At 37.9% G+C, this 27,283-nt stretch overlaps 1 protein-coding gene across 2 annotated transcripts in view; it reads right to left on the minus strand.

The window, feature by feature from the left end:
* LOC144580912 (uncharacterized) overlaps positions 1-20,824 on the minus strand; it is an 89,954-nt gene extending 69,130 nt beyond the window's left edge. For both annotated transcript variants that reach the window (XM_078361613.1, XM_078361612.1), the window contains exon 1: positions 20,556-20,824. The gene's annotated coding sequence lies outside the window, so the exon portion shown is untranslated. The remainder of the gene's footprint in view (positions 1-20,555) is intronic.
* Between the last annotated feature and the right edge of the window lie 6,459 nt (positions 20,825-27,283).

Genomic DNA, 27,283 nt, shown 5'->3' on the forward strand with positions numbered 1-27,283 from the left:
TATATATATATATATATATATATATATATATATATATATATATATATATATTTTAGCCAGGCAGTGGCACCACTACCCTATTCATCACCAATGTTTGTTGATTGATGTCCCTTCCTCTCTCTCTCTCTTTTTTTTTTTTTTTTGGAGTTGGAGTCTGGCTCTGTAAAGCCTCCTAGGCTGGTGTGCCTTGGGGTGATCTCAGCTCACTGCAACCTCCACCTCCTGGGTTTAAGTGATTCTTCTGCCTCAACCTTCCAAGTAGCTGGGACTACAGGCATGCACTACTACGCCTGGTTAATTTTTGTATTTTTAGTAGGGATGGGGTTTCACCATGTTGGCCAGGATGGTCTCAAACTCCTGACCCCTCCAGTGATCCACCTGCCTTGGGCTCCCAAAGTGATAGGATTACAGGAATGAGCCACCATGCCCCCTTTTTACTTTTTTTGAGTTGGGGTCTCCCTATGTTTCCCAGGTGGGCCCTCAAGCGATCCTCCCACCTCAACCTCCTGAGTTGCTGAGATTGCAGGTGAGTGTCACCTTGCCTGCCATGATTTTGTCACCACAGACCCCTCTCATTCCCTTTCATAGGAAATCACTGAGAACCGGAAAGCTTGAGCCAAGAACTAGGGAAACTGATATTTGAACTCATTTCTGTTGGGTGCCAAATTTTTCTGTGCCTCTTTCTGTGAAAATTGGAGGTGGCAAGATCCAGTGGCTCACACATATAATCCCAACATTTGGGAGGCCTAGGTGGGTGGATCACCTGAGGCCATTGCACAGCAGTTTGGACAAGAGTAAAACTGTATCTTGAAAAACAGAAAGAAAGAGAAAGAAAGGAGAGAGGAAGAGAGAATGAGAGAGAGAGAAAGAGAGTTAGAGAGAGAAGAAATAAAGGAAAAAAAAATCAGAGGCTTTGGTCCCTTGATCTGACATTTTGGAGTAATTCTGTTCCTGCTTGAATGTGATCTCCTTGAGGCAAAGTCTGGGTCTCCTTCCTCTTGCGTGCCCACCCTGGCCTGTCTGCCCCACACTAGCTGCTCAATGAAGGCTAGCCCATGTAGAGTATGGGTTTGAGGCATCCCAAGACTTGGAGTTGTAGAAGATGTGAATGAGAAGCCTTGGAATGCTGTGCCCATTAGAAAATGTGTATATCCCACAGTTCATCCAAGAGACTGCTCCCTCCGATGCCAGTGCTCAGAGCTCCCCTACTCAGGGTAAAACCTTGGATGGCCAAGTACATTGGCTCAATATTTGCCTTGAGTAGCTGGGTGCAGTGGCTCCAGCCACTGTTGGATCTGTAATCCTAGCACTTTGAGAGGCTGAGGCGGGTATTCAAAATATGATAAACGTAATATCTGCAATGTTTTGAGTGTAACACAAAATTTGAAACAAATTTTTAAAATTAGATGTAATTCCTTTACATCAATATAAAAAATCCCCTCATGGCAAAACACGGTAAGCAACATCGAAGGACAAACAACAAACTTAAAAGCAACAGTATAAGTCATATCGCCAAGAGCTAATTTGCTTAATATATCTAAAGCTCCTACATATCATCAATAAAACAGTAACCATATAATAGAGAAATAGGTTGCACATACGAACAGTGAGTCCTCAGAAAAAGAATTACAAATGACTCATTCACATGAAAAGATGTCCAAACTCTGTAATAAGAGATATATAAGTTAAAAATCAGAAGAAAATAACATTTTCGCCAATCAGATAAACTCTAGTAGCACTCTGTATTGTTGAGTGTATAAGGAAAGAGACACACTAAAACCTTGTTGGTGTAAGTACATAACGATAAAATGTTAATGGAGAACAATTTGGAAATGTGAGAGATAATGTATTTGCATGTAAGTATTATGTACTTCAGCATAGATATAACAGGAAAAGTGGCGGGGACAACTAAAACATGTTACATTCAGTCGATGGAGTGAATACTCTACAGCCATCACAAAGAATGAGGCAGTCTCGTAAGTACCAAGATGAAGTGATCTCTTAGATACCCAGAGCAGCAGATCTTCTTCCTTTTTGGCTTCACAACTGGTAGAGTCATCTTTGGTAAGGTAAAGCAGAACATCTAAATCAAGAATATGACTTCCCATAAATACTGAAGAAGAATTCAAAGCTACCAATTGAGGAAAGAGCTTTTTATAAAGCAGTGTAAAAATCTACAAATTACCTAGAAAACAGAACATCCTGCAGAAAATTCTAAAAACATCCAAAATGGAATTCTTTACTGCACTTGCATGCTAACCTGTGTCATCATCCTACCGTATCTGCTTCTATTCCTCCTCAGACAACCCCAGATAACAGCACAGAGAGCCCAGAAATCCTTAAACTGCATGTAAGCTCATGATGTTAAAAACAGCCAGAGGGTGATTAACTCATGTGTGTTCTCAGATCATCCACAGGAACAAGAAAGCAGTCAACTTTTCCAAATGCATAGAAACAGAAGCAGAAAGCAAGTGATTTAATCAAGACACCACAGAGATTAAAGGTAAGCATCTACTTACCACGTGAATGAGTGTTTGTCTCATTTTGATCTCTGTCGTAACCAACTATACAAAATTCCTATGAACTGAGCAAAGGGTTATTATACTCTCTTGTGAAATCAGAGGTACTAGATTAACTGAATCCATAACTGCTAAACTATGAAACACAACTAAAGGCTAAACTATGAAGCTTCAGTTTTATTTTGGGCAACCTCCTGACATAAACACAATCTATATTTTAAAAAAAAAGCTCAACAACATACACACATTCCCAAAAAAATCACACAGAACACAAACACACAGAAAGGGTGGGCCTGCTTCCTATCCACAGCACTGTCAAGCTTGCTCTGGTAAATGAAAGCCAGCAGAAAGCTCATCCCTGAACAGGATGAAGGGGATGAATACAAGAACAAGGAAACCCTTCTATGAAGAGAGTTTGGAATGTGTCTCTGTGTGTATATGTACTCACATGTTTAGTCTCTTTGGTGTGTGAAAGGAAAATAAATCTTGGGGCCCCTAAATCACTAAGCTAGAGGGAAAAGCCAAGCCGGGAACTGCTTAGGGATAACTTGCCTGTCACTGAGATACATGCATAGCTGATTGCCTCCTTTAAAAAGGCTAATCAAAAACTCAAAGAATGCAAGCACTCCTCTCTTTCACCTATCTGTGACCCAGAAGCTCCTTCCAACTTCAAGTCTTTTTTCTGTCTTTGCTTCACGTTGTCCTGCCTTTCTGGACACAACCATTGTACTTCTTACATATGTTGGCTGATGTCTCACGTCTCCCTAAAATGTATAAAACTAAGCTGTGTCCCGACCACCCTGGGCACATGTTATCAGGACTTCCAGAGACTGTCTAAGAAGGGTGCATCCTCAAACTTGGCAAAATAAACTTTCTAAATTAACTGAGACTTGTCTCAAATTTTCAGGATTACAAATAATACCAGCAAATCCTGAGACCCACTGAAGGGAAAAAAGAAGGTAGTCTAACTTCATTATGACTGCAAAAATGCATCTGGTATATACATACAATAGGATATTACTTAGCAAACAGAAGAAAAAGAACTACTGACACAAAAAACACCATGGATGAATCTCAAAATAATCACGTTGAATGAAAAAAGCCAGAAAAAAGAATACCTACTGTATGATTCTATTTATATAAGTTAGAAAATAAAAAGTAATCTACAGTTACAAAAAGCTTATCAGTGGTTGCCTATGGATCAGAGGCAGGAGGGAGACAGTACTGAAGGGTACACGGAAACTGTTGGGATGATAAGTATGTCTATTATCTCTAGTGGTGACAGCTCTATGGCTGAATACCTATGTGAAAACATCTAACTTTACACTTCTAATATGTGCAGCTTGGGTGTCACTTGACTCCTCAATAAATCTGTTTAAAATGTTTTGATAAAAATAAGTTCATATTGACCACCAATTGGGTTTAACTGAAACCTTACAAAATGAAGATTATTTTCACTTTCAGAAGGATATCTGATCGCAGTTACATATTATGCTTTGTAAACAAGCCATTTCAGAATAAATACAGATTTCCAATACTTAAATGTCTGTATTTCTTCCCATTCATCCTTTTCATTATTTTAAAGCAGCTACAGCATTTTACAAAAAAAATTCCATCACTTCAAGTTTCTTACAGAGACTCTCTGAAATTCAATAAACAGTTAACTTTTTGAAGAAGATGAGACCTTAAACACCATCCTGTCCAACTTTCTCAATTTAAGGAAGTAAACTTAGCCCCTCCCCTTGTAGGGAGTTCATCCTGTCTCATGGCTTTGAAGTCAGCTCTATGTTGCTGACACCTACCTTTGTCATTTTAATCTTGACCTCACCACTGAACTACAGATATTTATTCCACTGCCCACTAAACCACCTCACTTGACTATCTAATAAGTATCTAAAACCAATTGTGGCCAAAAGGTATCTTCTGATTCCCCTCACCACCAACTTCTCCTCGAATTTTCCCCATCTTAGTAATTGAACCATCATACGTTCAGTTGCTCAACTAAAACCTAGGAATCAACTCTTGACTACTCATCTCCTGCCTTCCACATAGAATCCACACTTAAGTTCTTAGCTCTGTCTGCAAAGTACATTGCTAAAGCTGGCCCAAGCTCCATCTACACAGCTACTATGGCTTCTTACCCAGACAACAGCTCTGAAAGGTCATCATTTTCTCTTCTACCTCTACCAGTCATCACTACACAGTAGCCACAGTCATGAGGCCATCAATCCCCAGACCTAGAACACTCTACAGACTTGCTGCCATCATTAAAGTGACATCCTAACTCCTTATTCTACCCTAAAATATCAAGGCCCTTTCCACCTCTCTAGCCTCATCTACTACTATTTCTTCTCTGGATACATTCCAACATTTCCTACTGACAGTCTCAAACACCCTAAACTCATTTCCACCCCAAAACCAATGCTTTGCCACCTCCATACCTGGAATGCATACAGATACTTCATCATTCATATCTCAACTCAAATAACGTCTTCAAAAGCTTCCCAAACCTCGCAATCTTCAGAAGCATCCCCTAGTGAGAAGTTGGTGGTAAGGGGAATCAGGAGCCCTTTGACCACAATAAGTTTGGAAATGTATTAGGTATTCAAGTAAATATTTAATTCACTTATCATAGACCCCATTTTACTGATGTTATGGTACTTATCACTATCTCAAATTATCTTGTAAAGTTCTTTACTTATTTATTATATATGTTAATAAAATTCATTCATTCATTCCTGCTATGCCTATCAGAAGCACTAGCCCAAATAAGAACTGTGATCTTTTCTTATTTCACTTGAAAGCATTAATTTTTGGGTGCCTGGTACTACTGGTTAAAAAGTACCCATGTGCATTTTTTTACGTCTATTTTAGTTCTTTTTTAATTCCTAAGTATAACGATTGGGTTTCCCCACTCAAACCTAAGTGTGAACATTTTTACAACATCAGCACATTACCAGTCTGACGTTTAAAAATAAAGGTCAATTTCAGGACTGAAATAAAAATAAATAAAGGAATGCACATTCCTTAAAATATCAGTGATAAAATATATATAGTCACAGTAAGATATATAATCACACTAATACATATATGTCGTGGAATATCACCAAAAAGTACGTATTGTACACATTAGGTATGTATTAGGTACATATGTATAGTGCACATATTATGAAAATATATATGTATCATAACACCGTATGTACACGTATACAAATATGTGCCTACTATTTAAACAATGTACACATGCAGAAATAGGTGCAAACTACATACCTATGAACAGCAGGCTATTACTAAAGTTCTGGTCGTAGCAGCCTCAATGCCCACCCTGGGTGCTTAAATGCCCATAGCTCACTGCAGCCCCAAACTCCTGAGCTCAAGTGACCTTTCTGCCATGGCCTCCTGACAGAAGCTGGGCCAACAGGGCAGCAGGTATGCATCCCCACACCCAGTAATTTTTTTTTGAGAGATGGGGTACTGCTATGTTGCCCAGACTGCTCTCAAATTCCTGGCCTGAAGCAATTTTCCCATATTAGCCTCCTAAATTTCTAGGATTACAGGTGTGAGCCACTGTGCCCAACAGGTGTTCTAAATGCAATTTCCACACTGCTATTCTGAAGAAGGGCAAGAAGCAAAGAGACCTTCCTTGAAACATAGAAAATAAAAGCATTCACTATTAAGTGGAGGCAGAGTTGATGATCAGCCAAAACTACTTCAACTGTAATCCAGAAGTCCCATTGATACAGGAGTTCTAAAGGAATTATTTAGTCAGAGATTGAAAGTAAGGAAGTCTTTGGTAAGGTTTCCTTTGAATAAAAAGCAGCCCCAAAACCATTTCTAACAAAGAGTTGCCTGTAAAATCGAGCTGCAGATATAGACAAGCAAGCTGGAAGCTTGCACAGGCGAATGCCAGCAGCTGTAACAATAGGAAGCTACTTGGGTGCCAGGCATGCTCAACCTGACGGCTTCATCTTCCTTTTTCTTTATCAACCACAAGTGCAGTAAGGGACAGACAACATGCACTGCCCAAGTAGAAAACCTATATGCATAAGAAGATTCGGGTGGATAGCCAGCTTCTTCACGAGCTATGTAAAGCTCTCACCTGGTCCAACCCGTATTTGGACACTATGTAAATCAAACACCACCTCCTCAACAAGTCTATAAAACCTTGTGCAGTTCACCAGAAAACCAGAAAACACAGTCTTTATTCAGAATCGGCCGAATACATTCAATGCATTCAGGAGATTGGGAGACATTGTTTAAATTTTCCCCAAAACCCAGAAGAACTCAAAAGTACTCATTGTCTTGGCCTTATTGGTATTTGACTATGAATACAATAGATCCCACAGAAGCAAGTCTAGTAGAGTGGCCTTGGCAGAAGGCTAGGATTTAGGAGCAGGTTTAGGCAACTCAAGCCTTCTCGGCTTCCATTTTCTCATCTGTACTTTCATCATTCTGATTTTTAAGAGCACCTTTGTTGAAAGTAAAGGTTCAGTGAAACAGCACAGATGAAGTCCTTCCTATTTGGTCTGGCAGGTAGTACTTGCTCAACACGTCTTGTCTATTAATGACGACCACAATGATCATAGTGGACTAATAATGAATTGATAAAATATGATTATGTAAGTTCAAATGAGTTTTGATCTTGCCCCCTCCTCTGTTTCAGAGGCTGTATGGTTTTTATGTTCTACATTGTATGGCTTAACGTTGGCAGCTGGGGGATTTTGATAGACACATGATAAAATCAGAAGCCCCAAGACTTATATTTTCATCACAGAAATGTATTACTTCCTTGAGTTGTGACCTGGAGAGAGTTACTTTGTCTAAGTTAACCTTACTTGTAAAAATAATCATAAATATACCTGCCCTTTCTCATCATCTCAGCCTCTCCGCAGTCAGTGTGAGGTACCATTGGTATAGTGTATATGAAGGGGTTTGCAAGGTCTGGAGTGCTATCTGTATGCTATTTTGCCTCTTCAATTGTGAGTGGTGTTTTCCCATTCTCCTTAAATGACCCAACACTACGCTCTTGGTAAAATAAATGCATTTGTGCATGAACATTTGGCAGATAATAAGAGCTGCATTTGCAAGAATTTTTCCCTTGAACAGCCAAGTGAGCCACTTGGCTGAAAAAATAGATTTTTTTCGATTCGCGTAAAATTTGAATTTCGGTATTTTACATGAGAGAGCATACTGAGTTGGTGTATATACTCCAAAAGAGAGTAGAATAAGGCATTGTATATTTTTTCTAACATACTATATTCCGAGCCATTTTCTTTTAAATTTGGGGCGCCTAGATATTATTTAGATTTTTTTCGATTCGCATAAAATTACAATTTCTGCATTTTACATGAGAGAGCCTATTGAGTTGGTGTATATCCTGCAAAACAGAGTAGAAAAGGGCATTGTATATAGAATGCTTAGCGCCTGCTTTCAGCTTTGCTGCAAACTAAAACACTGACTGACTTTGGTTAACCCCCTAACCTCTTTGAGCCTCAGTTTTTTCATCTGAAAAAATCAATGATGGTTTGAATTTCTTCCGAATATGACATTCAGTTATCTCTCTCTCCATTGTGGAAGCACTGGGAGCTATTGTTCTCCTGTGTCTGGTGGCCGTTATGACTTCTGCATTATCAAGGGGCCCTCTCTAACCTAAATAACCCCCCAAAGAAATTAAGTTTGTAATCATTTCTGCCTGGTAAGCGAAATGACAAGAGAAAAGAGCTAGTTGTCAATAGCCCTGTGGATGGCGAATTAATGGGATCTGTGCAAACAGTTGCTTATAGAGCCATAATTTGCCTTTCGTTTTCCTTTGCAACTCAGAAAAAAAGTGAATAATTTTCAAAGAGCCCCTCATTGAACATATTTTTTAAAAACATGTCATTGGCAAAAGGGGCACTTGGTTGCTTGATTGCCATATATCTCTGAGTATGTGGAACAGTTATTTTTAGCTGGGGGTAACTAGCTGAGAAGAAAGCTGCAGCATCTTGGAGGCAGAAGAATCTTTGTATGTCTTATGTTGGCATGGAGAAAGCAAAGCGAAAGGGCAGAGTATAAAAGGTTGTTAACTAGATAAGGGGTCAGCTGCATTTCCTCTGGCTGCTCAGAGGTGAGGCCCTAAAGCAATGGAGACCACATTGTGGGTGGGAATGTGTTTGCAGGGTCTAATTAGTTTACTCAAGAAAAGCAAAAAAGAGAAAGGGCTAAAAATATGTAGATTGTAAAATTCATGGCTTCATTTGCTCTTCTTTGCCTTTGAAACCTTTTTAAAACCTTATAGTAGAACAATTTGTAATCCTTGAAGCCTTTTTGCTACCACTCTTGTCAGCTTGTCTAAGGCCACCGTAACTTATCAGCTACTGGGGAAAGTTGTGTAAACTCTCTAAGCCTCCTTTTTTCTCACTGGTTCACTTAGGGGCACTAATTCCTAATGTTTCTGCCTGAGTTATTGTTTTTCAGATCCCATAATTGTTTGCATATGTGCTCTATAAGATGCGTCACCTAGCACACGTTGTGGGCAACCTCAGGTGTAGAAGTTAGGACATCTTTGTGCCTGGATTTGGCTGTTACTAACAAGACGGAACGGGGAGGAAGGGCAGAGTAGACTACTGTAGAATTTTTCTGGATTCTTTTGGTTTCTCCAGAAAATGATACTGTTCTTATATTTAAAGATAACTATCTGCCTAGGCATATTGAAATTCTAAGGTTGACACCACTTTGTATTGATCCTAGGGCAGGGTTTCAGGATTGCTGGAGCAGCATCATCCTTTTACAGTATAGATTTCAGTCAGCAGGCTGGTCATGGCCTCCTCAGTGTGCAATCTTCTTACTGATGGTGGGCGTCAGTGGGCTGGACTCACAGTTTCCATCTCTTAGGCTGGGCAGGCCCATGGTGGCAATGGAAAAATTTCATGGGAACATACATCAGAAGTAATAAGAAATCCATCTTCTTAAAGCCTTCATAGGAGATTTCCTGAAGATTTATAAAAGGCACTTCATTGATCAAATGACTCTGATGTTTCCCCTCACTGGAAGAAATTCAGGTCACCAGCCCACTTAAAATCATTGTGTTCTCCTTTTGCAGTAACCTCTGCTCATATAATTTCTTTTTGGCATATTATATACTATTAACTTAATATCCTGATTAGTGGAGCTAGCAAACAATCAGTATCACTATAAACTGCAGTATCATAACTGACTTCCTTTAAAAATCATCTAATGTTTCTTTAAAATCACTGGTGCTTTTGTAAAGTAGTTCATATTTAGGAATATGAACATTTTATCATGCTGGAAAATTATTTGAATTCCTTTTCATTTAAAACCTATAGCTTTCTATTTAATCTAGCTTTCACAAATATTTTATTTGCCCACTATAGAAAAATCGAGTTTAGAGATAAATGTAAAGTCACTCATAGCTCCATCCAAAAGTCAACAACTCTTAATATCATTATTTTTGTTCTTGTTCTCAGTATTTTTGCTGAATCTATGTTTCGTAGAGTTTCATCATATGTCAGATAAAACTGCATATATATGAGTTTTTAAACAATACATTTTTATTGTCATAAATGAAATACACATTTAATATGGTATGACTAGGACATATAGAGAGATATAACAAAGAAAATTAAAGTCATTTAAAATCTTACCAAATCTAATAACCATAAACCTTTCGATGTACTTTCTCAGAATACTTTTTCCTATGCCTTTTATATTTTCTTGATTATCAAGTACTTCAAGCGTATAGAAAAGACAGAAACTAATATAAGCAGCAATGGAAAATTTTAAAATATGGGTATTTTTCTGCATGTGTTTCAGATTGTTTAGTTTTTGTTGTCCTTTGCCCTCCCCACGTGTCCCTATATTTTCCTGGCAAAACAAAGCATTACAGATATAGTTGCAGCTTCCTATACTCAATTTTATTTTTCTAAAACTTATTGATATTGAAATGTCTACCTCTGGTCTACTTACTTTCCCTGCCGAATAATACTTTACCATATGGAAATACCACGATGTACAATTACATGCATAGTGCCATATACATTTGTTTACAGGTTTCTTGGGAAGAATCTCTCTTACTGTGTTCCCAGAAGAGGGATTGGTAAGTTGTAGGGGAGGCTTGTCTTCATTTTTACTATGAATTTCCAATTGTTTAAAGTAGTTGTAACAATTGGTATTCCCACAGGAAATGTGGGGAAACTTGTTTTGTGTTTGGCTTCACTTGATATTCCTAGGCTTTTACTTTTTGTTTGTCAATCTTATGAATGTAAAATGGTATGTTTTAATTTATATTGTGCACAGACTTATTATTCGGGACACATGTAACCTTTCTCATGCACCACTGTCATGGATTTGTTTTCAATTTAACTCATTTATTAAGCACGGAAAATTGTGAGGTTTCTCAAAGATGGCGATGAGAACTGCTGATGGATTTGCTGTATTAGATCCACCCTCTCCAGCTCTGGCCCTCTAGTGTCAGTATTTCTGCCTTCCATTTCTAGTGCTTCCTCTTTTCAGGTTCTGGGAACATTCTGGCTGTAGAAATCAGTTGCAGTAATTGGAAGAACTTTTACTAAAGTGACTTACTTGTCTTCTTACCTAGTAATTATGCAGACTGTAAAATATATTTATGAAAAAATTCAAGTTATATACAAAACCAGACACTACCAAAGCATATACAAAGTTCATGATCCCTTTTATTTTTCTCTTCTTCCTCTTCCAATATATAACCGCTTGTAGAGAGCCCCTACTATTTCCTTTGTATTTATGTTTATGTCCAAATGCAATAGATATTCTCTAACATATCTCCTTGGATCCATAAGAAGAAGGTGAATGTAATTTTTAAAAATGAATATGATATCTCTACATCAGCACAGTATTGCATTATACGGAAATAAGAGAAAGAATCTAACTCTTCCATGGACATTTAGTTGCTTGTAGTTTTCTATTATTTTAAACAGTGTTGTGGAAAACGTTCTTGTAAATGTCTTTGGACATCGATGTGAAAATTGTCTTAGGAGATATTTGTAGAAATGCTATTTACATGGTCTTTTTTGCCTACTTTATTCATTTTTATTTAGAACATTTTATAGAACTTTAGGAATTGGTGACTTCTAAGTAGGTGTAAAACACAGTACTGGGCCAGGCATGGTGGCTCACACCTGTAATCCCAGCACTTCGGGAGGCCGAGGCAGGTGGATCACGAGGTCAAGAGATCGAGACCATCCTGGTCAACATGGTGAAACCCAATCTCTACTAAAGATACAAAAAATTAGCTGGGCATGGTGGTGCGTTCCTGTAGTCCCAGCTACTTGGGAGGCTGAGGCACGAGAATTGCCTGAACCCAGAAGGCGGAGCTTGCAGTGAGCTGAGATCACGCCATTGCACTTCAGCCTGGGTGGCATGAGCGAAACTCCGTCTCAAAAAAAAAACAAAAAAAACAAAAAAAACACAGTACCTGGATTCTCTGAGCTTTTTGTTCTGTTTGAAGCAGGGGAAGTGACAGTAACTACCTGTTAGGGTGATTTTGAGGTTTAAATGAGATACTGTGTACAAAGTTTATAGCATGGGTTTTGGATCACAGCAGAAAGTAAAAAGTTCAGTTTTGCCTCCTCTTAGTCGGTCCCGAACCCAAATATACTTTTAAATATTCTTTCAGCACAGATTTTAAAGTTTGATAGAAATAGAATTATATTGTGATCACTCCATATGTAAGGTTTCTTTTAGTCAAGAAAATGTTTTTGATATTCAGCCATGTTGTTGCACATGTCAATAGTTCTTTCCTTTTTTATCCTCCTATCTCAGGTCTTAAAAAAGGAATACTGCAAAAAAAATGAAACAATATTTCCACTTGTATTCGGTTTTGGTCTACAGTTGACATTGTTCTCAAGTATCACTAACAGGTTCCCATGGAGAGAAAAATTTATTTTCTGTCCACAACATAACAGGAATTATAACAGATGCAGAAGGCCTACTAGCCCTGTGTGAAAATCATCATGTTGACTATATTTCTCAAAAGTTAAACTCAGGTGTATGGGCAGCTGTCAGTCTTTGTTTCCTCACTATCAATCCCACCACTTTTATTTTTTCATTTGGGGAAAAATAATAATGACTGTAAGAACAATGAAAAATAATAAAAGGACAGTAAAAAGGTTGAATGCACTGGCTGTGGCAGGGAGCAATCAGAAATGGTTTGTTATTTCCCTTCACTTTATCAAAGTTGCTACGTGGACTCATTCTTACCCACCTGTTGGGTATAATCTTTGATATTTTCTATTTCACTGAGCAATTTAAGATATTAAGAAATTCTGTCTAGTTCAAAACAGGAGCAGAAAACCAAGCACCACACTTTCTCACTCATAATTGGGAGTCGAACAGTGAGAACACATGGACACAGGGAGGGAACAACACACATTGGGGCCAGTTGGGGGTCAGAGGAGGGTGAGACGGGGAGACCATTAGGACAAATAGCTAGTGCATGTGAAGCTTAAAACCTAGATGAACGGTTGATAGGTGCAGCAAAGCACCATGGTACACATATACCTATATAATAAACCTACACCTTCTGCACCTGTATCCTGGAACTTAAGAAAAATCCTGTTTAGTTTAATTTCCAAACTCAAAAATCTCATTCAGCTGAAAACTTAACCCTTTTTTACATATTTTAACACATAAAATAATCAACAATGAAAACAGGTAGAGGTTGAGCATCTCTGATCCATAAACCCCAAAATCCAAAATATTCCAAGATCTGAAATTCATCCACATCGATGGCTGAGATAGCGATATGTGTGCTTTCTGATGGTTCAATGTATACAAACTTTGATTCGTGCACAAAATTGCTAAAAATATGTAAAATTTTATTTGCGTTATGTGTATGAGGTGTACGTAAACATAGGTGAATTTTGTGTTTAGACTTCAGTTATATCTTTAAGAGATCTCTTTATGTATATGTAAATGTTCCAAAATATGAAAAAAGTTTAAAATCCAAAACACTTCTAGTCCCAAGGAATTCAGATAAGGAATATTCAACCACTACATCTAATAAGTCATGGATACTTTAAAATGAAATTTTAAAAGTATTTAAAGAGTCCAAAAGACATCAGGAGAAAAGGGACAGGACAAAAAGTGGGGAAGGGGATGCAAACGAAAACAAACAAAATAATAAAACAAACCATTAAATTGTAAAAGCTTGAATCCAATTACATCATTCGACCACTAATAAATCTATATTTAATAACGTTAAATGTTATTGAATCATACCACATACTCCAATTAAAGTGCAGAGATTGCCAGAATTGATTTAAAAAACCCAAAAGACCCAGTGCTGTATATGAAATACACGCTTTGAATAGAAAAAAAGAAGACAAATATACGTAGGTCTAAATAAGTATATTTGAATTTTTTTAAGACAGTGTCCTACTCTATCCCCTAGGCTGGAGTACAGTGGTGCAATCTCTGCTCACTGTAAACTCCGCCTCCTGGGTTCGAGCAATTCTCCTGCCTCAGCCTTTTGAGTAGCCGGGAATACAGAAACCTGCCACCACGCCTAGCTAAATGTTGGGGTATTTTTAATAAAGCTGGGGTTTCACTGCATTGGATAGGCTTGTCCTAAACTTTTGACCTCAAGTGATCTACCTGCCTCAGCCTCCCAAAGTGCTGGGATTGCAGGTGTAAGCCACTGTACCTGACCCTAAATGAGTACATTTAAAATGATATACTATGCGAACAGTCAGCAATGGAAGTGTGAAGAAGCTATATTAATACCAAATAAAATGTGCTTAAGTCAAAACAGTATTTCCAAAGATAAAGAGGGATAGTTCATGATTACAGAAGAGTCATTTCATCAAAAAAAATGGATTAAAAATAATTTATGCATCAATTTGCACAAAACAAAATTGAACTAAAGGAATAAACAAACAATCCACAATTTTGATTGGTGATTTTAATACCCATCTCCCAAGCAGTTGATAGATAAACTAGACAAAATCTTAGTCAAGATGCAGATGACCTGAACAACACTCTCCACCATCTTAAACAAACCAATGGAAGACGACACCCAATAACCACAGAATACTGTATGTTTCAAGTACATGTAGTGTTCACTAGGATAGGTCACATGCTAGGTCGTAAAACAAGACTGAATAGATTAAATCAAATTGAATTCATGCAGTGTATGTTACCTGACCACAATAGGATTAAAACAGAAATTAACAATAAGAGAACTAGGAAAGCTCCAAGTAATTGGAGATTAAATATAATACACAAGCCCAAGAAGAAAGCAAAAGGTAGAATATAAAATATTTTATTCTAAGGGATAATCAAAATACAACATGCCAACACTTATGAATTACAGCTATGGGAGTTCCCAGAGGGAAGTATAGCCGTACATGCTTATACTGCAATAGAAGAAAAAGAGAAAGGTCTAAAATCAATGACGTAAATGTTCACCTAAAGAAGATTGAAAACACACACACACACACACACACACACACACACACACACACACACAGCAAAGAAAACTCCAACGAAGTAGTAAGAAGGAAACAATAAAGGTAAAGGTGCAGAGATAAACCAAATTGAAGACAGACAAAATAATAGAGAAAACTAACAAAGCAAAGAAGCTGGTTGTTTTAAAATATCAACATTAATAAACCTTAAGCTACTCTGATCATGAAAAAAAGAGAGGAAACACAAATGGTCAGTATCAATATCAGAAGAGAAAGCGAAGTGAAACTATCACTACAGATCCTGCAGACGTGAAAAGGATAATAAGAGACTATCATAAACAACGTCATGGTGACAAATTCTGCAACTTAGATGAAATGAACAAAGTATCTGAAAAATACAACAAAAACTAACCCGAATTTTGCAGAAAATGTGTCCGGGAAAATTAAAAGATACATTAAACAAAAGAATATGCAAGCCACAGCCTGACAGAAAATGCTCATAAATCTATTTTCAGTAAAGAGCCTGATTTCCAGAATATAGAAAGCAGTTTTATAACCTGAAAATAAGGTTGGGCACAGTGGCTCACACCTGTAGTGCCAGTACTTTGGGAGGCCGAGGAGGATGAATGGCTTAAGGCCAGGAGTTTGAGACTAGTCTGGGCAACATGGTGAGACCCTGATACCTAGTATAAGTACAAAAAATTAGCCTTGTATGTTGGCTAATATCAATACAAAAAGTTAGCCTGGTATCAGCTAATTGGGAGACTGAGGTGGGAGGATCGCTTGAGCGCAGGAAGCAGAGGCTGTAGTGAGCCAAGATTGCACCATTGCCTTCCAGCCTGGATGACAGAACAACTAAAAGAAAAAAAGAGAACAATTACTGTTTAGAAGGGGAAAAAATTTGGGGAGCCACTTTGCAAAGATAATATACAAGTGGGACAAAATGGTTAACATCAAGGAAATGCAGATTAAAACCACAGTGAAATACTACTACACACCCCACAAAATAACTAGGTTGGGAAAGACTAAACACCAAATGTTGGCAAGAATAAAGCACAACTATAACTATTGATAATGGGACTATAAAACAGTATAACTACTTTGTCAAATTTCTGGAATTTTCTTATAGAACGAATATACATCTCATCTATAATAAATTTCCGAGTTAGGAATCTACCCCAATTAGTGAAAATACATGTTAATAAAAATACTTATAGAAGACCACAATAGCTTTGCTCATAATAATCAAAAGTTGAAAATATTTCTGGTGACCACAAATAGAGGATCAGGTAGCGAACTACGTTATTTCATAGCATGAAATACTACTCAGCAATAAAGATGAAAGAGATACTGATATGTGTAACCTGACTGATAAATATAAAAATTATTTTGTGGACTGAAGGAGCCTTATATATAGGGTTATCACACCATGATTCAAGTTATGTGGAATTTCTAAAGTTGGCAAACTTAGTCTACAATGAAAAAAATCCAAGGGTACAGAGCTGGAGACTGAGACAAGTCATGAGGAAACTTTCTGGGATTGTATTAGTCCGTTTTTTCACTGCTGATAAAGACATACCTGATACTGGGTACTTTATTCAAAAACGGTTTAAGGGACTCACAGTTGCACCTGGCTGGGGAGGCCTCATCATCACGGCAGAAAGTCAAAGGGACATCTTACATGGTGGCAGACAAGAGAGAAATGAGAAACAAGCAAAAGGGCTTTCCTCTTATAGAAGCATCAGCTCTTGTGAGACTTATTCACTATCACAAGAACAGTATGGGGGAAACTGTCACCATGATTAAATTCTCTCCTACCAGGTCCCTCCCACAACACGTGGGAATTCTGGGAGCTACAATTCAAGAAGAGATTTGGGTGAGGACACAGCCAAACCATATCAGGGATTATAGTAATGTTCTTTATTTGATAGAGTTTTGGGTTACACATATGTATACTTTTGTCAAAATTTGGTAAATACATACTTAAAATTTTTGCATTTCATCATTTGTAAACTTTACACCAAAAGGAAAAAAAAAGGTACCAAATTCTAGTTAATGCACGTTGAGTTACTGATGTCTGCAATTTACTTTAAAATGCCTAAAAACTATAATGGATTACTGGATGGATAGAAAGATGGATCTATGGATGGACATGAGATAAAACAAGACTCCAAGTTGGTGAAGATACAGTTAAAGTGTTCACTGTAAAGTTTTTTCAACTTTGATGTACGTTCATAAATGTTCATGATAAAATATCAACGAAAACAATTTTCATCCCTCCTCCTCTGTGACAGCCTCAGCCTGAGAAACCCACAGTGGGAAGGGAAAGGAGGGCAGTGTGTTTGTTTATGACCACCCACCCTCACTTCTTAGCAGTGCTTTCTGGCTCTTCTAGGGTTGGATAGGGGCAGGGAGAAAGGAGAGACAGAGGAACAGATAGGGCTTTATTGAATAGTTCAGCTGTATTATGGTGTCACATTTTAGGAGCAGTCATGCAGTTTTGGGCCCTTTCTCATGCGTTCCTGAGAAATTCTCCTGGTAGGGATCTCTGACAGCAGTTCACTACCTCAGGTAATACAGTTTCTAGGAAGCCACTAAGAGCCCTCCTACCACCTGCCTCTGGGGGTCCTGGGCAGCCTCTTCCTTACCCCTGGCAGGAAGCTTTTCAGGGCAGCGTCCTCCTTAAAATCAATGGTTTTCTCGATTATGGAATTCCTATTTGGCCCATATAAAACATGCAAACACCTTTGTTTGGCTTAACTTGAAGTACGGGCCAGTCCCAGCTCCAGTCTTTATCGCTTCTATCTGCCCCATTATTTCAACTTGGCCACAGCCTTTTGCCTTTGGATTGTATTCAGATGGGATAGCAGTTCCCGTGTTCTCCAGCCTTCAGGGACGTGAGCTAATCAGTTTGAATTGTTAATTAGAAGTTCCTGTTCATGCAGCTCGTTAGCTTTAAAATGAAGCAGCAGCATTTTCCCATCCATGAGAATTGGGTGAGGAGGGAGTTCATACAACACACAACCCTTTCAAAAGTCTTCAGTGTAATTAAAAAAAAATGCCCAGTGTGGTGGCTCACATCTGTAATCCCAGTACTTTGGGCAGCTCAGGTAGGCACATCATAAGGTCAGGCTTTGGAGACTACCCTGGCAAACATGGGGAGACATTAATTCCCAAAGCAAAATTTTGGAATTGTAATTCCAAAAGCAAAAATCCAACCACAAAAGATAAAGTCTTAATCAGTAGAGCTTTACAGAAGGAAGTAATGTAGGTAGTAAGGGCACTTTCGGAAATGTCTGGAATCACAGGAGTCGATGTATCACCTGTTAGAAATTGTACTCGCTTGGTAGCAAAATTTTCCTTGTGTTCACTTAAAATAATAGTCTTGTTGTTTTAAAACCAACGCACAGTCAGAGGGTGACTTGGATGTTTATTTTTTATTCTCTTTGCCTTCTTGTTTTAAGAATGGATTTTTCCTAAATTCTAATTATTATTGTAACTTACATAAGTGCAGCCGATTTTGCTTTTAAGGATAAAACTACATTTAAGTAGCTTTGTCTGGATTATCAAAACCAGGCCCTGAAGAAGTGAGTTCCTAAAGGGTAGGAACTTTGCTTATGTCTATATCTCAGTTGTGTTAAACAGAATAACTGGCGCAAATTAGCAAATGATGCACTGAGGAATCATAGAACAAAAGACTTTATGAAGAACTAAGTTTCAGATTCAGGGTGACGCTAAGGAGCTAGTGTACCAGAGGATGGTATGCCTTCTGCAATCACAAAAGCAGCATTCAGTCTGATCTGGGCTCTAAGAAGTGCTCCTTGAGACCTGACATTTTATCCTAACACTGCCACTAACAGGTTAAGTCAGAAAGAGTTCACTTCCCAGAGCTTTCGATTTCTGGTTTCCAAATCAGCACAATGAGAAACTGAAAAGAAGGAAAGAGGAAAAAAAGAGAGGGTCAGAGATCCCTCCTGCTTGTACAATGCCATGATGTGGACACAGGGTTTGGGCAACCATGGCCCATCCACCAATTCCTGCCTGTCGTCTCTTGTCAGACAGCTCATGAGCCACGAATGTGAAAGAATTCAAAAAAGTAACAATATTTTGGGACATGTCAACAATTATATAAAATGCAATTTTCAGTTCTCATAAAAGTACTTTGGAACTCAGCCCCACTCCTTTATTACCCATTTCTATGGCTGCTTTCACACCACAACCACAGAGATGAGTAGCTGTGACAGAGACCATATGGGCTGCCAAGCCTAAAATATTTACTGCCTAGACCTTTCCAGAAAAAAAAAAAAGGATTGCTGATCTTTTACACAGACAATCAAGCAAGCGATCACCTGAGAACATTAAAATCTGTGTCTAGGACAAATGGGGCCTATATAAACTAGGGAATAATCTTCCCCACTACTTATGCAAGAACATTCACCCTTGAGAGAGCAGGCTACATGGCTTGGCAGCACTACTGCCACCAGTCCAGACTTCCCCTCACCTGTGCCCTATAAGTGACCAGCATTTCTAGGCATCCGTGGAGCAGCGGGGTGCATTCTCATGGCTGGCCCCACACCTTCCCTTCCTCCTGCTTCCTCACATTCTATTTTCTGAGTGGTTGTCAAAGGAACGCTGAATTTTGCTGTCACTTTTTCAGACCCCAATTCCACTTATGACAGTCTTGGTACCAGGAAGCATTCCGAGCTCCTATCTCATCACCACAACCGCCTGCTTCTCACTTAGTCCAGACGAGCTTGCCACAGTGCACTTGCTTTTTAATCGCTCTCTCTCTTCTTGCCTTCACCTCCTCTCCCTCCCTCTCTCCCTGGCTCTTTGTCACACGGGTGTGTGCACATACACAAGTTCCGATTAGATAAAAGAAGAAACACTTTTTAAGTTTCTTTCTAGGCCTAATAGAAAATTCTTTTTTTTTTTTTTTTTTTACAAAACCAGAGCTGTTTTTTTCCATTGCAAAAAATAATAAAATAGATTTATGAGGTACAGAGGCGTGCAGAAAAGTATTTTAGAAGTGGAGTCAGAACTCTACTGTGGAAAGGGGGCTTTCTTTGTGCCCCTCGCACTCATGGACACCATCTCTAATGCACCGTTCACGCCTAGACCCATGCCTCAGCCTTTCCGGGGGTCGTTCAGAGTCACCTGCCAGGCAGGTACTACCACGCTGGCCTCTCCGGAGCACAGACTTCTGCTCCGTCTACATCCCAGCCTGTGCACCCGAAGGGACCCAACAGCTGAGTCCCAGCCCCACTGCGGCAGAGGGCAGGGACCAGCACGCACACCCTCAAGTCTACATGAAGACCCTCCCCGAGACTGTCGCCAGCACCGACCCCTGGATCACCCCGGCCCTGGACGACGGATGGGGGTCTGGGGCGCATGCCCCAGAGGCATGGAGGCAGAGAGGAGGCCAGCGGAAGTTAGAGGTCACTGGGACAGGCTTGTCTTCCCCTCCCTTCCAGCAGTGGCGGGCCCCAGTCCCCACCCCTCTCCCAGGCCCCCGGTCTGGTGGCACCATGGCCACAAAGGGCAGCGAGGGTGCGTGCCCGACGCCTCGGTGCCTCGTGGTACCTGAACCCACTTGGTCGAGTGGCAGCTGCACCGCATCGCCGAGGGGCCACAGCAGGGTGGAGTCCGTGGTACTGGCGGTGCCGGAGGGCGACGGAAAGTCTTAGACTAGGGACTGCTCTCCACCTTGCGCCTAGTGCCGCCCGCGCTCATTGCGAGCGACCGCTCCCTCGCCTCCAACTTCCAGCAACTCCCAACGCTGGTTCTCCACGTTGTGCACGCAGGCGCCGACAGCTGCCCACAGCACAATCCCGGCGTGGAACCCTGACGCGGCAGGCAATCAGAGAGCGCCGGCTGCACAGCGCCCCTCCCCCGTGCTGAGGGGCGGGGCAAAGGGAGGAGGCTCACGGGAAGGTTGTAGCCTGAGGGCGCCTCCTGGGCAGAGTGGGATGCCTTTCTGGGGTGAAACTTTAGAAGGGTGTCGTTGCCCCTTCGCCCCTCCCTTTTTCCTCCCTGGAATGTCATGGCCATCCACCTCTCTCTAGGAGGGACAGCACGCAACCTAGGGGTGGGCAGTGGCCCCCCAAAAAAACAGCAAAGTGAGGGACGTACAAAGCATTGCTGGGGACATTGGGGACCAAGCTTGGGCCTGGGAGGAGGGGAACGGTGAACCAAACCTAGCTGAAAAGCCCTTTTGTCTTCAAAACTGCTGTGTAAAAGCCCAAAGTGGAAAACAATCCCGTGGTCTGACCCTTTCCGTCCCCCTCCAGCTGCACCTCAGCCATCCAGGCGGAGCCAGGTGTTCCTGGGTTGGATGCCTGTGGTTGCGGGGAGATGGACTCACCTTTGTTGCGTTAAAATTTAGTTCTTTGGTAGCCACCCGCTCTTATTGAACGTCCTGCCTTCCTCCTCAAAGAGGTGGTTTCTAAGCATCCCTTCACCCCCTGAGCACAGTCACCCTCAGACTTTTGAATTCTGCATGTCCGCATACCTTCTGGGTGTTGAGGGAGGGTTATATATATGTGTAATTCATTTGCCCCAAACTTCATAAAAGTAATCCATTTGGGCTCTTTGAAAATGCAACATCAACTTTTGTTCAGCAGACGTTTAGAAGAGGAATGCCACAGGAGGGTTCCTAATTCCCCTTGGGAGCTCAAGACTTAAGGGTTTGGCAGTTTGTGATTTGGGTAAAAATAGGGTTTACTGGGAGTTTAACTACATGTTTTAATACTTTTGGTAGAATAGCTCAATAATAAAATAGATTTTATTACATTCAGGACTGAATAAAGACTGTTAGAAAAAATATACAATGCCTTATTCTACTTAGATTTGGATTATATACACCAACTCAGTATGCTCGCTCAGGGAAAATACCGAAATTTTAATTTTATGCGAATCGAAAAAAATCTAAATATTATCTAGGCACCCCAATGTTAAAAGCAAAATTGCTGTGAATATAATCTGTCAGAAAAAATATACAATGCCCTTTTGTACTCTGTTTTGGAGTATATACACCAATTCAATATGCTCTCTCATGTAAACTACCAAAATTCTAACTTTATGCGAATCGAAAAAAATCTAAATATTATCTAGGCACCCCAATGTTACAAGGAAAATTGCTCTGAATATAATCTGTCATAAAAAATATACAATGCCCTTTTCTACTGTGTTTTGCAGTATATACACCAACTAAATATGCCCTCTCATGTAAAATACCGAAATTCTAATTTTACGCAAATCGAAAAAATCTAAATAATATCTAGGCCTCCCACAGCTAAAAGAAAATGGCTCTGACTATAGTCTGTTAGTTAAAATATACAATACCTTATTCTACTCTGTTTTGGAGTATATACAGCAACTCCGTATGCTCTCTCATGTAAAATACAGAAATTCTAATTTTACCCGAATCGAAAAAATCTAAATACGATCTAGGCAACCCAATATTAAAAACAAAATTGCTCTGAATCAAATCTGTCAGAAAAAATATACAATGCCCTATTCTACTCTGTGTTGGAGTATATACACCACCTCCATATGCTCTCTCATGTAAAATACAGAAATTCTATATTTAAGCGAATCGAAAAAAATCTACATTTTATCTAGGCACCTTAATGTTAATAGAAAAATTGCTCTGAATATAATCTGTCAGAATAAATATACAATGCCTTACTCTACTCTGTTTTGGAGTATATACACCAACTCAGTATGCTCTCTCATGTAAAATACCGAAATTCTAATTTTACGTGAATCAAAAAAAACCTAAATATTATCCAGGCACCCAAATGGTAAAAGCAAAATTGCTCTGAATATACACTGACAGAAAAAATATACAATGCCTTATTCTACTCTGTTGTGGAGTATATACACCAACTCAGTATGCTCTCTCATGTAAACTACCGAAATTCTAACTTTACGTGAATCGAAAAAAATCTAAATATTATTTAGGCACCCTAATGGTAAAAGCAAAATTGCTCTGAAAATACACTATCAGAAAAAATATACAATGCCCTTTTCTACTCTGTTTCGGTGTATATACACCAACTCAATATGCTCTCTCATGTGAAATACCGAAATTCTAAATTTACATGAATCGAAAGAATCTAAATATTATCTAGGCACCCCAAAGTTAAAAGAAAATGGCTCTCAATATAGTCCGTTAGAAAAAATATACAATGCCTTATTCTACTCTGTTTTGGAGTATATACACCAACTCAGTATGCTGTCTCATGTAAAATACAGAAATAATAATTTTACCCGAATCGAAAAAATCTAAATATAATCTAGGCACCCCAATGTTAAAAACAAAATTGCCCTTAATATAATCTGTCAGAAAAAATATACAATTCCCTATTCTACCCTGTTTTGGAGTATATACACCAACTCCATATGCTCTCTCATGTAAAATACAGAAATTCTATATTGAAGCGAATTGAAAAAAAATCTAATAGGCACCCCAATATTAAAACAAAATTGCTCTGAATATAATCTGTCAAAAAAAATATACAATGTTTATTCTACTCTGTTTTGGAGTATATACACCAACTCAGTATGCTCTCTCATGTAAAATACCGAAATTCTAAATTTACGTAAATCAAAAAAAAATCTAAATATTATCTAGGCACCACAATGTTAAAAGCAAAATTGCTCTGAATATACTCTGTCAGAAAAAATATACAATGCCCTATTCTACTTTGTTGTGGATTATATACACCAACTCGATATTCTCTCTCATGTAAAATACTGAAATTCTAATTTTATGGAAATCGAATAAAATCTAAATAATATCTAGGTGCCCCAATGTTAAAAGAAATGGTTCTCAGAATAGTCTGTTAAAAAAATATACAATGCCTCATTCTACTCTGTTTTGGAGTATATACGCCAAATCATTATGTTCTCTCATGTAAAATACCAAGATTCTAATTTTACGTTAATCGAAAAATTTTAAATATTATCTAGGCATCCGAATGTTAAAAGCAAAATTGCTCTGAATATAATCTGTCAGAAAATATATAAATTGCCCTTTTCTACTCTTTTTGGGAGTATATACACCAACTCAATATGCTCTCTCATGTATAATACCGAAATTCTAATTTTACGTGAATCGAAAAAAATCTAAATATCTAGGCGCCCCTAAGCAAAAAAAAAAAATGGCTCTGAATATAGTCTTTTAGAAAAAATATACAGTGCCCTACTCTACTCTCTTTTGGAATATATACACCAACTCAGTATGCTCTCTCATGTAAAATACAGAAATGCTAATTTTACGTGAATCAAAAAAAATCTAAATATTATCCAGGCACCCCAATGTTAAAAGCAAAATTGCTCTCAATATAATTTGTCTGAAAAAATATACAATGCCATTTTCTACTCTGTTTTGGAGTATATACACCAACTCAGTATGCTCTCTCATGTAAAATACAGAAATTCTAAATTTACCCGAATCGAAAAAATCTAAGTATAATCTAGGCACCCCAATGTTAAAAACAAAATTGCTCTGAATATAATCTGTCAGAAAAAATATACAATGTTCTATTCTACTCTGTTTTGGAGTATATACACCAAATCCATATGCTCTCTCGTGTAAAATACAGAAGTTCTATATTGAAGCGAATTGAAAAAAAATCTAAATAAAATCTAGGCACCCCAATATTAAAACGAAATTGCTCTGAATATAATCTGTCAGAAAAAATACACAATGCCTTATTCTACTCTGTTTTGGAGTATATACACCATCTCAGTATGCTCTCTCATGTCAAATACCGAAATTCGAATTTTACGCGAATTGAAAAAAATCTAAATAATATATAGGCACCCGAAAGCTAAAAGAAAATGGCTCTGGAAATATTCTGTAAGAAAAAATATACAATGCCCTATTCTACTCTCTTGGAGTATATACACCAACTCAGTATGCTCTCTCATGTAAAATAGCGTATTTCTAATTTTACATGAATCAAAAATAATCTAAATTTTTTCAGGCACCCCAATGATAAAAGCAAAATTACTCTGAATATAATCTGTCAGAAAAAATATACAACGCCCTATTCTACTCTGTTTTGGAATATATGCACCAACTCCGTATGCTCTCTCATGTAAAATACAGAAATTCTATATTTAAGTGAATGGAAAGATATCTAAATATTATCTAGGCACCTCAATGTTAAAATCAAAATTGCTCTAAACATAATCTGTCAAAAAAAATATACAATGCCTTATTCTACCCTGTTTTGGAGTACATACACCAACTCAGTGTGCTCTCTCATGTAAAATAGCAAAATTCTAATTTTACGTGAATTGAAAAAAATCTAAATATTATCTAGGCACCTGAATGTTAAAAGCAAAATTTCTCTGAATATAATATGTTCAGAAAAAATATACAATGCCCTTTTCTACTCTGTTTTGGATTATATACACCAACTCAATATGCTCTCTCATGTAAAAAAACGAAATTCTAATTTTACATGAATCTAAAAAAATCTAAATAATATCTAGGCGCCGCAAAGTTAATAGAAACTGGCTTTGAATATAGTCTGTTAGAGAAAATATACAATGCCTTATTCTACTCTGTTTTGCAGTATATACACCAACTCCATAAGCTCTCTCACGTAAAAAACCGAAATTCTAAATTTACACGAATCGAAAAGATTCTAAATAATATCTAGGCATCCCAAAGTTAAAGGAAACTGGCTCTGAATATAGTGTGTTAGAGAACATATACAATGCCTTATTCTACTCTGTTTTGGAGTATATACACCAACTCAGTATGCTCTCTCATGTAAAATACAGAAATTCTAATTTTACCCAAATCGAAAAAATCTAAATATTATCTAGGCACCCCAATGTTAAAAACAAAATTTCTCTGAATATAATTTGTCAGAAAAAATATAAAATTCCCTATTCTCTTCTGTTTTGGAGTATATACACCAACTCCATATGCTCTCTCATGTAAAATACAGAAATTCTATATTTAAGGGAATTGACACAAATCTAAATATGATCTAGGAACCCCAATGTTAAAAGCAAAATTGCTCTGAATATAATCTGTCAGAAAAACTATACAATGCCTTATTCTACTCGGTTTTGGAGTACATACACCAACTCAGTATGCTCTCTCATGTAAAATACCAAAATTCTAATTTTACGTGAATCAAAAAAAATCTAAATAATATCTAGGCACACCAATGATAAAAACAAAATTGCTCTGAATATAATCTGTCAGAAAAAATATACAATGCCCTATTCTACTCTGTTTTGGAGTATATACACCAACTCCATATGCTCTCTCATGTAAAATACAGAAATTCTATATTTAAGCGAATCGAAATAAATCTAAAAAATATCTAGGCACCCCAATGTATTAACCAAAATTGCTCTGAATATAATCTGTCAGAAAAAATATACAATTCCCTTTTGAACTCTGGTTTGAAGTATATAAACCAACTCAATATGCTCTCTCATGTAAAATACCGAAATTCTAATTTTACGTGAATCAAAAAAAATCTAAATATTTTCTAGGCATCCAAATGTTAAAAGCAAAATTGCTCTGAATATACTCCGTCAGAAAAAATATACTATGCTTTTTTCTACACTGTTTTGTAGTATATACAACAACTCAGTATGCTCTCTCATGTAAAATACCAAAATTCTAATTTTACGTGAATCGAAAAAAATTTAAATAATATCTAGGCACCACAAAGTTAAAATAAACTGGCTCTGAATATAGTCTGTTAGAAATAATATACAATGCCTTTTTCTACTCTATTTTGGAGTATATAAAACAACTCAGTATGCTCTCTCATGTAAAATACAGAAATCCTAATTTTACCCGAATCGAATAAATCTAAATGATTTCTAGGCACCCCAAGTTTAAAAACAAAATTGCTCTGAATATAATCTGTCAGAGAAAATATACAATGCCCTATTCTACTGTGTTTTGGAGTATATACACCAACTCCATATGCTCTCTCATGTTAAATACAGAAATTATATATTTAAGCGAATCGAAAAAAATCTAAATATAATCTAGGCACCCAATATTAAAAGCAAAATTTCTACTAATATAATCTGTGAAAAAAATATACAATGCTTATTCTACTTGGTTTTGGAGTATATACACAAACTTAGTATGCTCTCTCATGTAAAATACTGAAATTCTAATTTTACGGAAATCGAAGAAAATCTAAATAATATCTAGGCGCCCCAATGTTAAAAGAAAATGGTTCTCAATATAGTGTGTTAGAAAAAATATACAATGCCTCATTCTACTCTATTTTGGAGTATATACGCCAACTCAGAATGCTCTCT

This window comes from Callithrix jacchus, chromosome 22 (assembly GCF_049354715.1).
Source record: "Callithrix jacchus isolate 240 chromosome 22, calJac240_pri, whole genome shotgun sequence".
Lineage (NCBI taxonomy): Eukaryota > Metazoa > Chordata > Mammalia > Primates > Cebidae > Callithrix > Callithrix jacchus.